The sequence below is a fragment of the Sarcophilus harrisii genome, chromosome 1 (genome assembly GCF_902635505.1).
Source record: "Sarcophilus harrisii chromosome 1, mSarHar1.11, whole genome shotgun sequence".
In the NCBI taxonomy this organism is placed as follows: Eukaryota; Metazoa; Chordata; class Mammalia; order Dasyuromorphia; family Dasyuridae; genus Sarcophilus; species Sarcophilus harrisii.
The window spans coordinates 672683496-672697161 of record NC_045426.1 but is presented as its reverse complement, the minus strand read 5'-3'; positions in this window follow the sequence as shown (position 1 = coordinate 672697161).

Here is a 13666-nt window from a genome sequence, read left to right as displayed (position 1 = left end):
TCTGCACTAACTGATGCTGAGTGTAACAAGCAGAACCAGGAATACACTGTATACAGTAACAACAAGAATGTGCAATGATCAACTATGAAAGGCTTGGTTCCTCTCGGTGGTTAAGTGATCCAAAACAATCCCAATAGACTTTGGATGGAAAATGCCATCTGCATACAGGAAAAGAACTAAGGAAACTGAATGTACATCATCACAAGCTATCATTTTCATCTCTCCTCCATGATTTTCCATTTTTGCTCTGATTTTTCTCTCCCAACATGATTCATAAAGCAATCTATATATTAAACTAAATAAATTTACTAGAAAAAAAGAAAAGCTTTTGAAGGAGTCTTGAAGGATCAGGGTCCCACATCTTATTCTTGGAATCTCCCAAATTTTGGATTATCTACTAAATAAGCGGCAACACCTGCAAAGCTCCAACTTTAAGCAAGATTTTTCCCTTTCTTATAGGGAAACTCTGCCCAAGTGCTTCTACAGGAATTCTATACATACTGAGGCTACTTGGGCAGGCTTCTCCACCAAGTCACCATTAATTTCTCCAGGAGGAAGGGGGAGAAATCTACTCCTTCAAAATAAAGGCGCACCCATGTGTGCTTCCAATGGAAGTCCATTGGAAGAAAGGGAGGAAAACCTATTGGCTCACTTTTATACACCATAGAGGGAAAGAAACAACTTCTAGTTCTCCAGAGTAATTGACTGGAGACAGGGAGAGAGAAGGATACTTCTCATGGAGGCAGCCATTTGTATTAGCACCCAGTTGAGAAAATGCAGAAACTTCTCTGATTCTCAGTAACTGGCATAAGATGTTGACATCAATGTAATTTCTGTTAGATTGTTTTCCCATTTTCTCAGTTCTTATTAAATAGATAGGGAGCTCTTGTTTGGGTAATTTATGTAATTTAGTTTATTGAATACTCTGTTATTGAGTTGAATTATTTCTGACTCTTCTTTGTCTATTCTATAGATTTACTCTTTTCTCTTTAAAAATAGCATCAAGGACCAGGAGATCATTATATACTTCAACAACAATACTATATGATGACCAGTTCTGATGGACCTGGCCATCCTCAGCAACGAGATCAACCAAATCATTTCCAATAGAGCAGTAATGAACTGAACCAGCTACGACCAGAGAAAGAACTCTGGGTGATGACTAAAAACCATTACATTGAATTCCCAATCCCTATATTTATGCCCACCTGCATTTTTGATTTCCTTCGCAAGCTAATTGTACAATATTTCAGAGTCTGATTCTTTTTGTACAGCAAAATAACGGTTTGGTCATGTATACTTATTGTGTATCTAATTTATATTTTAATATATTTAACATCTACTGGTCATCCTGCCATCTCGGGGAGCGGGTGGGGGTAAGAGGTAAAAAATTGGAACAAGAGGTTTGGCAATTGTTAATGCTGTAAAGTTACCCATGCATATAACCTGTAAATAAAAGGCTATTAAATAAAAAAATAAATAATAAATAAATAAAAATAGCATCAAATGGATTTGGTAATTACTATTTGAGATCTGGAAGTGTTTTTCCCTTGTTCTCTTAATTTTTTTCATTATTTTCCTTGATATTCTAAATCTTTTGTTCTTCCAAATGAATTTTTTCTTATTATTTTGTCTATCTCTATAAAATATCTTTTTGGTAGCTTCTTTGGAATAGCATTAAATATATCAATTAATCTTAGTACTATTGCCATTTTTATTATGTTCCTATAATTCAACAAGAAGGCTTATCCAACTAGGATAAAAACATTCATCCAAACATTTAAATTGTTCTTTATGTCATAATTAGCTCCTAAGATCATTCTGAGATAGGTCATTTTCCATTAGCCAAGAGAATTGCCCCTTCTTAGTCACACAGAAAAAAGTATTCACATTTTGAAGAAACACCAGGTTTTAACCCCTTTTCATCACTGATGATATAAATTGATGGGGTTTGAGTGTAGGCAGAGAACCAAATGCTTCTTTGAAGAGGGATAATGAATGGACAGCCCATATGTTCCACTTTGGGTGAAACCCCTCTCCCCCAGGAACTTGTGGAAGGACATGGATAAAGTGGCACAGGATGGGCCGGAATGGATGAAATGGGACCTACATTCACATGATAGGAACAATGACAACCAATCATTTTGCCTTTGTGTACATCAGGGTCTGTTGGGAAAAGATCCTTATTTGGAATTGAAGAAGAAAAAGAACTAAATATTTTTATTTTTAAAGATTACATCTGTAATTTCTTTGATGTGAGGTATTGGTCAACTCTGCTAAAATATCCAATCATAGATAGTTTAGATATTTGAACGGAGAATGGATTAAAGAAAGGAAGAGACCAGACTAAAAGCAAGGAGTCTAAGCAGGAGGCCAGTTGCAATAATTCAGGGGAGAGGTAAGGAGGATCTGAACCAAGGTTGTGGCTGCTTGAGGGAAGGGACAGAGACACATATAAAAGATGTGGATATAGAGACTTCATGACTTAGTAACTAATTTAATGTGAGATATGAGATAAAGGGAAGGGTTGAAGACAATGCTGAGGTTTCAAACCTGCTTCTGCCATTAGACTATAAGCAACTTGAGAGCAGAACTGTCTCTTGCCTTTTTTGGTTTTCCCAGTGCTGATCACAGTGCATAGGGCATAATAGGTGATTCAGAAATATTAGTTGACTGACTAGGAAGAGGTAGAAGAGTGGTAAGATATTGAGGGAAAATCATGAATTGACTATGTTGAGTGTGATAGATCTAAAACATATCCAGTTGGTAATAGCTATCAGTTAGTTGATATGAATCTAAAATTCAAGACAATAAAGAGGGTTAGCTCTGTAGATTCAGAAGTAAGGTACATAGAGATGATTATTGGACTCATGGGAACTGGTGAGGCTATCATGAGAAAGGTTAAAAAGAGAGTTTACCAATAAGAAGGCCTGTTTTGGAGAGTTTTGGGGGGAAAGCTGTGATTAGGGCCTGTCATGCATGATGCTCAGCAGAAGAGACTAAGCAATTTTCAGACAGATAGGAAGAGAATCAAGAGAGAATATTAACTTGAAAACCCAGAAGGGAATGTTTAGGAGGAAGAGAAGTGTCAAATTTGTCAACCGTGGCACAGTTGAGCATCTAATGCTTTAGAGAGGTCAAAAATAAAATCTGATGAATATTAGAGGGGATATGGGGAAACTAGGACACTGATACATTATTGGTGGAATTGTGAACTGATCCAATCATTCTGGAGAGCAATTTGGAACTATACTCAAACTGTGCATACCCTTTGCCCAGCAGTGTCTCTACTGGGTCTGTATCACAAAGAGATCTTAAATGAGGGAAAGGTTCCCATATGTGCGAAAACGTTTGTGGCAGCCCTTTTTGTAGTGGCCAGAAACTGGAAACTGAATGGATGCCCATCAATTGGAGAATGGCTGAATAAGTTATGATATATGAATGTTATGGAATATTATTGTTCTGTAAGAAACGACCAACAGGGTGATTTCAGAGAGGCTTGGAGAGACTTACATGAATTGATGCTAAATGAAATGATCAGAACTAGGAGATTATTGTACACGATAATAAGAAAATTATACGATGATTAATTCTTGACTCTTTTCAACAATGAGATGATTCAAACTAGTTCCAATGGTCTTGTGATAAAGAGAGCCATCTACAACCAGAGAGAGGACTGTGTGTGGATCACAATATAGCATTTTCCCTTTTGTTGTTGTTTGTTTGAATTTTGTTTTCTTTCTCATTTTTCTTCCTTTTCAATCAGATTTTTCTTGTGCAACAAGATAATTGTATAAATATGTATACCTATATTCACTTTACATATATTTTTACCATGTTTAATGTATACTGGATTACTTGCCATCTAGGGGAAGGTGTGGGGGAAAGGAGGGAAAAATTGAAAAACAAGGTTTTGTAAGGGTCAATGTTGAAAAATTTTCCTTGCATATGTTTTGAAAATAAAAAGCTTTGATAAAAAAAGAAAAAGGTCTGGGGAAAAGTGACTGGATTTAGCAGTAAGAGATTGTTGGCAGCCTTGAAAAGTGCAGTTTCAGTTAAGAGATGAGATGGGAAGCCAGATGGCCCTGAAATAGTGTCCAACTCAGATTAATTGTAATAATCGATCTTGGTCCCAGATGCCAAATTATATTTTCCTTTGCTTAGTGTAGAGATGGGGGAGGGGAATATGGGGACAGAATATTGTGTTCACTGTCTGATATGTTTGCTTCATTAGTCAAGTTTTGCTTAAAGCTTTCTTTGTTTAGACAATTCAATGGTGTGTGTGTGTGTGTTTGTGTGTGTAATAGTATTAAAGTCTGTTGTAAAGGTTTGAAAGGATTTTGAAGATCCAGATGACCTGAAGAAGTCAATGAATTGGGAAGCCAGAGTTGAGGAGATGACACGAATATTGGAATACCCAAGTATAATGAAGTTTTAGAGATGGATGCTGTGAGTCAGGTAAGGAATTCCTTGAGAAAGGAAAGGGAAGGGCCTGGGGGTCAACATATAAATGCAATCAGGATATGGACAAAATTATATAAATGGAGTGAATGTCAGATGAAGTGAGATTACTCATTGCTAGTGGCAAGTGGTTCTGGAAAGGTTGATGGAAAGTGGCCTATATTTTTTCTTGACCCAGTGTATCTATACCACAGAGGAAGTAGATTGGAAAAGAGATGTAGTTTCTTATGGGGAGGAGCAGGTTTCTTTAAGTACAAAGGTATGGAGGAAGGACTTGATGCAGCACTCATACCTACTTTGGATGTCTCCCCTTCTTGGTCCTCTACCTCAAGCTCTAATATTTTTTTAATACCATTTTATTTTTCAAAATACATGTAAAGATAGTTTTCAAAGTTCTTTTTTGTAAAACTTTTTTTCTCACTCCCTGTTATCTCCCCCTCTCCAAGATAGCAAACAATCTGATATAGATTAAATTGTGCAATTCTTTAAATGTATTTCCATATTTGTCATGTTGTATGCAAAAAAATCAGATCAAAAGGGAAAAACTATGAGAAAGAAAAAAAAATAAGGAAGCAAACTACAATACCAAAAAAGGTGAAAATACTATGCTTTGATTCACTTTCAGCCTTCATGATTCACTCCCTGTACCATTGGCATTTTCCATTCCAAATCTGTCGGAATTGCCTTGAGTCACCTCATTGCTGAAAAAAGTCAAGTCCATCACAATTGATCATCACATAATCTTCTTCTAACTGTGTATAATGTTATCTTGGTTCTACTCACTTCACTTAGTATGTCTCAGTCTCTCCAAGTCTTTCTGAAATCATCCTACTGATCATTTCTTTTAGAACAATAATATTCGATAATATTCACATACCATAACTTATTCAGCCATTCCCCAACTCAGAGGCATCCATTCAATTTCCAGTTTCTTGTCACTACAAAAAAACAAACAAACAAAAAACAAAACAAACAAAAAAAGCCCCCCTCACCCCTTTTTTTTTGGCTGAGGCAATTGGAGCTAAGTGACTTGCCCAGGGTCACACAGATAGGAAGTCTTAAGTGTCTGAGGTCAGATTTGAACTCAGGTCCTCCTGACTCCAAGGCTGGTGCTCTATCCATATACCACCTAGCTGCCCCAAGACCTAACATTTTTGACTACAATGGTGTGCAGTCTTAGACTGAACAAAAATAAAAGAAGAAAACAATGATTTTTTTTTTTAAAGAAAGGCTGCCTTTGCTGGGAATGCTACTTCTTAGATTGTGCCCAGAGCAAGAGAAGTTTTCTTACTATGAAATATCCCACTGAGCATGGTATTGTTACCAACTGGGATGATTTGGAGAAAATCTGACATCATATCTTCAAAAATGAGTGGCATATATCTCTACTGAGCCTGCGTCCCAAAGAGATCATAAAAAGGGGGAAAGGACTCACGTGTGCAAAAATGTTTGTGGCAGCCCTTTTTGTAGTGGCAAAGAAATAGAAACTGAATGGATGGCCAATGGAAAATGGCTGAATAAGTTATGGAATATCAAGGTAATGGAATATTATTGTTCTGTCAGAAATGACCAGCAGGATGATTTCAGAAAGACCTGGAGGAGACTTATATGAACTGATACTAAGGGAAGTGAGTAGAATCAGGAGAACATTGTACAACCTTGAACAGCACCAACAGTATCATGTGATTATCAATTCTGATGGATGTGGCTCTTTTCAATAGCGAGGTGATTCAGGCCAGGCAGGTTCCAATAGACTTGTGATGGAGAGAGCCATCTGCACCCAAGGAGAGGACTATGGGGACTGAGTGTGGATCACAACACAGTATTTTCAACTTATTGTTTGCTTGCATTTTGTTTTCTTTCTCATTTTTTCCCTTTTTGATCAGATTTTTTTGGGCAGCATGATAAATGTAGAAATATGTATAGAAGAATCACACATATTTAACATATATTGAATTGCTTGCTCTCTAGGGGAGAGCTCAGAGAAAGGGGGGAGAAAAATTTAGAATACAAGGTTTTGCAAGGGTGAATGTTGAAAATTATCTATGCATGTTTTGAAAACAAAAAGCTCTAATAAAAAAAATGAGCTGAATGTAATTCCTGAGGAGCATCATGTTCTGCTTACAAAAGCTTCTTAAAACCCCAAAGCAAATGGAGAGATGACACAGATTATGTCTGAGATCTTCAACCCCCAACCATATATGTTACCATCCAGATTGATATCTTTGAAAGACTCTGGTTGTACTACTGGTATCATTATGGACTCTGGTGATGGTGTTGTCTATACTGTGTCCATCTATTAGTTAGACTCTTCCCCATGTCATCTTTCATCTAGATTTGGCTATCCATAATCTGACAGACTATCCCATGAAGATAATGATAGAAAGAAGCAAAAACATCATGACCATAGTTGAAAAGGAAATTGTTCATAACATCGAGGGGAAACTATGCTATGTTGCCTTGGATTTCAAGCAGAAGATAGCCATATCTACATCATCTTCTTCCTAGAAAAAAAGCCAGGTCTTCATCATTGGCAATGATATCCAAAAACTCTCTTCCAGTCATCCTTCCTGAGTATGAAAAGCTGTGGTTTCCGTATTCATGAGACAACTTTCAGTTTTATCATGAAGAAGAATCAAAGTGGCAGAGTTCCTAATTTACCCAACATACTTCCTTCACAACAACTTAGAAAATGTGCCAGACCTAATTATAATCAGGAAAGTTAATAAAAAGTCACAGTGAGTCATTTTTCCAGCCATTGTGAGAGGGGCTGGCCATGAACATGAGAGGTATCAGCTGTATAAGCAGCATTTTAGCCCCCAGGGATAGAAGAGGGGATGAGACTGTACAAGACCAGGAAGCTGAAAAGCAGAAAGACACCCCAGGGAATTCATAAACTAGTGGTGAGTGTAGGAGTAGGTATTATTTGGTACCTTTGTTGCCAGTTACTCAGTTGTGGGAAGAAAGAATAGTAACAAACAAACCTTAGTTGAGTATTGAGCAAGGAACAAGTTCCAAAACCATAGTTATGTGACTCTAAATTCAGGAGCAACGACTCAGTCCTATTTTTTAACAGCAGCTAAGTGGTGCAGTGGTTAGAGTGCCAGCCCTCAGAAAGTTTTATTTTCTTGAGTTCAAATTTGGCTTCATAGACTTACTAGCTGAGCAAGACAATTAACCCTCTTTACCTTAGTTTTCTCATCTGTAAAATGATCTGGAAAAGAAAATGATAAGCCATTTCAGTATCTCTGCCAAGAAAATCCCACATAGGTCATGAAGATTTGGACACAGCTGAAAAATGAAAAGCAACAAAAACAACATAAGCTTGCAGGGAACAATCAATTCAGAAGTCCTAGATGAGTCAGTACTCAAGTCGATCTGAACCCGAAGAACTTACCAGTGGGCTAACAATGACTGAATCCAGCAGCAGTGTGCTGAAACTCAACCATGCAACTTACAAAGCTTAGACCAAAAGGAGAGTGAACAGATCTCTCTCTGGATCAGACTGCTTTGGGTGCTCTGAAAACTTGCCAGACTGAGTTATGAAAGCAACAGAAAAATATGAGTACAGAAACTCAGGCTAGATATTGTACCCCTCCCTACAAGAATTACAAAGATCTCAGTACCAATTTAAAGTCCCAAATCAAGAAATAGACTTAAATAAAAAGCAAAAAGAAATTTTTTAAGAGCCCAACCATAAAAATGAGTTTCTGAAGGACCAGATGAATTAAAAAGCTATGTGAAGCCAATTGATTTTAATTTTATAGAAACTATTTTTTTTAAATAGGTAAGGAGTCTTATCAAATTCCTTCTATGCATAAACATGGTCTTGATATCTAAACCAAGAAGAGTCAAAACAGAGAACGAAAATCACAGATCAATTTCCCTGATAAATATTGATGTAAAAAATTTAAATAAAATACTATCAAGGAGGTTACAGCAATTTATCACAAAGATCATAAATTAGGAACAGGCAATGTATTTTTACCAAGAATGCAGGGTTGATTCATTATTAGGAAAACTATAATCATAATTAACATATTAATAACGAAAACAACAAAAATGATAGTTATTTTAGTAGATGGAGAAAAATATTTTAACAAAATACAATCTCTATTCCTGTTTAATATTTTTAAAAAATATCAGGAAGCATAGGAATAAATTGAACTTTCTCTAAAATGATTAGTAGTAATTATCTAAAATCAACAGCAAGCATTATTTGTAATAGAGGAAAGCTAGAACTGCCTTTCCAATAAGAGTAGGGGTGAAGTAAATATGTTCTTTATCATCATTAACTATTAAATATTATACTAGAAGTGCTATTTATTGAAATAAAAAATAAAAGAAAAAGACACTGAAGGAATAAGCACAGATAAAGAGAAAATAAAAGTTTAATGTTTTTGCAAATGGTTTCCAGAATCCTTAAGAGTCAACTAAAAACTAATTGAAACAATTAACAACTTCAAAAAAGTTGCAGAATATAAAATAAATCCACATAAATTAGTATATTATTAGCAAAATCCAGCAGGAAGAGATAGAAAGAGAAATTCCATTTAAAACTACTTACAATGTAAAACAACTGCCAAGACATACACAGAAATTATACAAACACAATTATAAAATACTCTTTGTAAGATAAAGATAGATCTAAACAACTGGAGAAATATTAATTGCTCATAAGTAAGCTGAATCAATATGTTAAAAACAATTATTTAAATTTACTTATTCAGTGCCATACTAAGAAATATATCAAAGAATAAACTTCAAAGAGCTAGGGAAAACTACCAAAATTCATCTGGAGGAACAAAAAGTCAAGAATAACAGGGCATTGAACAACAAAAAACAAATGGGAAGGAAAGGGATCTATGCAAAAAAGGCTGTCATTGTCAAAACGGTATATTATTGAGAAACAGTATAAGTACATAATGTGCAGAAGCAAATGAGTCCAGTAATTTAGTGATGGACACAAAGATCCCAGGTATTTGGGCAAAATCTCAATATTCAATTTTTGGCACTAATCAAAGAAAAAGCAATATTCAAAAACTGTGGGGAAACAGGAAAGTAGTTTGGAAGAAACTAGGTATAAACCAGCATTTCACAATATATACCAAGAAAAGGTCAAAATAGAAACAAAATTTAGGCATAAAGACTGACATAATAAGAAAATTGCCTGCATAAGATCCTTAGAATATAGGAAGATATTGACAAATAAGAGCTAGAGAAATTCATAAGAGGTAAAATAGATAATTTATAATTACATAAAATCAAGCCATTTTTATACAAACAAAGTCAATGTAAGCAAAATCACAGGAAAAGCAGACAAGTGGGGGGATAAGTCTTTGTAGTAAGTTTTTTTTGTTTGTTTTTTTTTGTTTTTTTTGGCAAAGGTTTCATTTGTAAGCTATATAGGGAATGAATTAAATTTACAAGAATAAGGGCCAGTCCCCAAATGATAAATAATCAAAGGATAGGAATAGGCAGTTTTAGAGGATGAAATCTAAACTATCAATAGTCATAGGAAGAAAAAGTTATAAATCACTACTTTTTTAAAAAATGCAAATTAAAATAACTCTTGAGTTACCACTTCATATCAATCAGATAGACCAAGATAATAATAAGAAAAAAAGAATAAGGAAAAGAAAATGACAAATACTGGAAGGGATGAGGAAAAATAGGTACACCAATGTACTGTTGGTGCAACTATGAACTAGTCCAACAATTTTGAAAAGCAATTTTTAACTATGCCCCCAAAGTTAGTAAATTGTGCAGACTCTTGTGACCTAGTATTATCACTACTAGTTCTATATTCTGAAGAAATCAAGGGCCCATAAGTACAAAAATATTTATAGAAGCTCTTTTTGTGATTGCAAAAAAAAAAGAGAGAGAGAAATGAGATAGATGCCTATCATTTGGGGAATGGAGAACAAGTTATAGTATATGAATGCAATGTAAAACTATCGTAATATAAAGAGTGATGAAGGTAGTGGTTTCAGAAAAACCTGGAAACACTTGTATAAAGTGTTACAAAGTGAAGTGAATGGGACCAGGAGAACAACATATGTAATGACAGTATTATAAATAAAATAAACTTTGAAAGACTTAATAAAGCTGAACAATACAATGACTAAACACAGTTACTAAAGATTCATGTTGAAACATATTATCCACCTCCAGAAAGAGTGCCAATGAACTCAGAGTACAGAATAAAGCATATTCTCTTCTCTTTATTTTTTTGGATATAACTAATGCAGAAATTTATTTTTAGGGTCAGGCTTAGGATTGTAATATATTTGTAATGGATTGTGTTTTTCTCAATGGGTGAGGAAGTGAAAAGATGGAGGAAGAAAATTTCCAATTGAAAATAAAATAAAATTGGCTTTAAAAAAAGAAATCAATTCAGTCACAAAGTGTAACGTTGATATCCCAAAAGACCTGTTGGTAACATATTTTTTAAATTGTTTTTTTTTTAGAATTTCAAGTTTAGTGTTTGACTGGGGGTTTTTAATTTGTTCCTTTTCTAGCATTTTTAGTTGCAAGCCCAATTCGTTGACCTTCTCTTTCTCTGTTTTATGCAAGTAGGCATTTAGAGATATGAAATTTCCCCCTATTACCACTTTGGCTGCATCCCACATATTTTGGTATGATGTCTCATTATGGTCATTTTCTTGGGTGAAGTTATTAATTATGTCTATGATTTGCTGTTTCACCCAATCATTCTTTAATATGAGATTATTTAGTTTCCAATTTTTTTGGTCATTTTCCTTGGCTTTTGTTGAGTGTAATTTTTTGCATCGTGGTTGAAAGGATGCATTTATATTTCTGCTACTGCATTTGAGTTTGAGGTTTTGTCCTAATAAGGTCTATTTTGATAGGTTCCATGAACTGCTGAAAAGAAAGTACTTTTCTGTCTCCATTCGTTTTCCAGAGACATAATCTAACTTTTCTAGTATTCATTTATCTCCTGATTTTCTTATTTATTTTGTGGTTTGATTTATCTAATTCTGAGAGTGCAAGGTTGAGATTCCTATTATAGTTTCTATTATTTTTTTTGCAAGCTTCCTTAATTTCTTTAAGAATTTAGATGTAACCACTTGGTGCATATATGTTTTATGATATTGCTTCATTATCTATGCTGTCCTTAGTAAGATATAGTCCTTCCTATCTCCCTTTATAGATCATTTTGTTTTTGCTTGATCTGAGATCAGGATGGCCCTTTTTTGACTTTCACCGAAGCATAGTAGATTTTGCTCCATCCTTTACCTTTATTCTGATGTATTCCTTCAGGTGTTTCTGAAGTATTGTGGATTTAGCTTAACCATTCTGCTAATCTTCCTTTTGGGGAGTTTACCCTTCACCATTTTGGTTAAATACCAATTTGTAATTGCCATCTTGTTAACCCTGTTTATGCTTTTCCTTTTCCCCAAACCCCTTCCCAATTTTAAACTTGTGAGCACCACTTGCTTCTCACAGCCCTCCCTTTTAGTATCCCTCCCACCTTAGAATTCCTCCCCTATCTTCTCCTTTCCCTCACAGTTTCCATATTCCTCTGCTTAGCTTATTCCTTCCCTTTTCACTTTTCCTTCTCACTTTTCAATGAGATGGGAGGTTTCACCATACATTGAATATGTCTAAAGTTTTTCTCTTAAAGCCAATTCTGATGGCAGAATACCCACTATATTTATCCTCCATTCTTTCTCAGATATAATAGGTTTCCTTGCCTCTTTGTGAGATATAGTAATTTACCCTTTTTCTGGTACAATGTCCTTTTCCAATTTAATTTCTAGAACAAGATATACATATTTTTATACATTACAGCAGAAAATAGTTCCCAAGATTTCTTTTTACCTTTTAGGTTTTTCTTGAGTTCTATATTTGTAGATCAAACTTTGTTAAGTTCTGTTTTTTCACCAAAAATAGGTGAAATTCACTTATTTCGTTGAATGCCCATCTCTTTCCCTGAAAAAGATGCTCATTCTGGCTGGGTGTTATTTTTGTTGCATACCGAGTTCCTTAGCCTTTCGGAATATCATATTCCAGGTCCTTCGATCTTTAATGGATGCTGCTAGATCCTGGGTGATCCCCTTATTGTGGTCTCTTATATTTGAATTGGGTTTTTCTAGCTGCTTGGAGTATTTTTTCCTTCGTTTGAGGGTTCTGCATTTGGCCACTATATTTTTGGTGTTTTGATTTTAGATCCCTTCATGGGTGATCGATGAACCTTTCATGTCTATTTTACCCTCGTTTCTATGACTTCTGGGCAGCTCTCCTTGATAATTTCCTGGAAAATAGTGTCCAGGCTCTTTTTTCATCGTATTTTCTGGGAGTCCAAACTCAGATTGTCTCTCCTAGACCTATTTTCCAGGTCTGTTGTTTTCCCCAGAAGGTATTTCACATTTTTCTCCATTGTTTGATTTTTTTGGTTTTGCTTGACTGATTCTTCTTGTCTCCTCGAGTCATGCAATTCCATTTGTTTGATTCTGATTTTCTTTTTTTTTTTTTTTTTTTTTTTTTTTTTTAATAGCCTTTAATTTACAGGATATATACATGGGTAACTTTACAGCATCAACAATTGCCAAACCTCTTGTTCCAATTTTTCACCTCTTACCCCCCCACCCCCTCCCCTAGATGGCAGGATAACCAGTAGATGTTAAATATACCAAAATATAACTTAGATACACAATAAGTATACATGACCAAAACATCACTCTGCTGTACAAAAAGAACCAGACTCTGAATCACTGTACAATTAGCTTGTGAAGGAAATCAAAGATGCAGGTGTGCATAAATATAGGGACTGGGAATCCAATGTAATGGTTTTTAGTCATCTCCCAGAGTTCTTTTTCTGGGTATAGTTAGTTCAGTTCATTACTGCACCATTAGAAATGATCTGGATCTTGTTGCTGAGGATGGCCTGATCCATCAGGACTAGTCATCATCTAGTATTGTTGTTGAAGTATAATGATTCTGGTCCTGCCTATTTCACTCAGCATCAGTTCGGTAAGTCTCTCCAGGCCTTTCTGAAATCATCCTGTTGGTCATTTCTTACAGAACAGTAATATTCCATAATTTCATATACCACAATTTATTCAGCCATTCTCCAACTGATGGACATCCATTCAGTTTCAGTTTCTAGCCACTATAAAAGGGCTGCCACAAACATTCGTACATACAGGTCCCTTTCCTTCTTTATAATCTCTTTGGGATA